The sequence below is a fragment of the Oryzias melastigma genome, linkage group LG14, assembly GCF_002922805.2.
Source record: "Oryzias melastigma strain HK-1 linkage group LG14, ASM292280v2, whole genome shotgun sequence".
Classification (NCBI taxonomy): Eukaryota; Metazoa; Chordata; class Actinopteri; order Beloniformes; family Adrianichthyidae; genus Oryzias; species Oryzias melastigma.
Window position 1 is genome coordinate 23,632,674 of NC_050525.1, and position 1,460 is coordinate 23,634,133.

A 1,460-nucleotide genomic window follows, 5' to 3' on the forward strand; every position below is an offset into this window, starting at 1 on the left:
AAATCATGTTGTAGTGTGGGAAAAATGATCAAAAAGTAACAAATGTACAGTATCTGGATGTTACAATACGACCAGAGCGTTCTGGTTCACATAGGAGGCAGACGTCCAAAAGGTTCAGGAACAATAAAGTTCTTTATTTGACAAAACCACATTTGATTGACATTTAACATTTTCTCTTCCCTCTTCAGCCTCTTTCACACTCAGATCCTATGATGAGCTACAAATTAACAGTCTGGTCCCGCCCAGGAAGAAAGACACTTTAACCAAACAAAACAGACACAACAAAAACTATACATTTAAACTCCTGTAAACAACAGAAACTGATGTCAAATGAGAAAAAAAAAATTACTACAGATAGAAAGGTAATCAGTCAAATTCAAACCCCCTTCTACTTCCTGATGCCCAACCCTCATAAACAGGAAGTGAAAATCTTGGCCTCCATTTTGTCCTCTTGGAACTATGAAGAAGAGGTTAGAAACTTTAGTTATCAATACACAAATTCAAACGTGTTGTGTGAGTCTTTTTTCCTTGCATTAAACAGATGTGATCAGAAAGTAGAGTAAACATGACTTAATCCTAAAATTAGTAAATATTTATTTACATCGCACCCTTTATCTAACAAAAATATTTGATTTTGACCTGCTGTCATTAGCTGATAAAACTAAGAAACAGTAGTAAAAAAAAAAACAATTTTGATTATTTTTAACATTTAACATTCAAATCAAATTATATACAGTACAAAAATAAACTGTAATACATTTAAGCAAGTTAAAAAATAAGATATTTAAAATAACTTTAGAAACAATGGCAATCATCAAACTACTTTGATTTTAAGACATTGAGCAAGTTCAGAAAGCTTCAAGAACGTCTTGTTGCGGCTCACGTACTTGGGTTCAGCTGGGAAAGCACTTTTAGCACTTTTTTTTCATTCTTAAAAAAATATTCTGTTTACAATTAACTCTATGTCAAACCATTTTTTTAAATTGCAAAAGAAGTGTTTTTGTCTGTATTTTTTATATATTTTTTTGCATCCATATTTTATCATTGAGCCTCACAGATCAGTCAAAGCTTTTCTTTTCAATCCACACAATCTGAACATTCCTCCAGACTTCGATGGAAGCCGGAATCCAGCATACAGAGGCTGAGTGAATGTGGTCTGGACTTTGTGTATGAGAGTCATGGAGTCAGAAACGCTGTAGAAAGACAAAGTTCCTGCTCTGTGATTTAAATAAACTCCAACTCTGGAGGATTGAGGAGCTGCAGTGGAAATAAAACTTTTTTGGTTATGGTAACATTTATATTCAGTGGGTGAACATTTTAGTGCCCAGGATTTATCATTAAATCCAAACCCACATTCATTACTAGTTCCTGTACGACTGAAATCTTTGTATGCAACTGCCGTGTAAACCACCCCGCTCCACTCCACCTCCCAGTAACAACGTCCAGTCAGACCTTCTGCA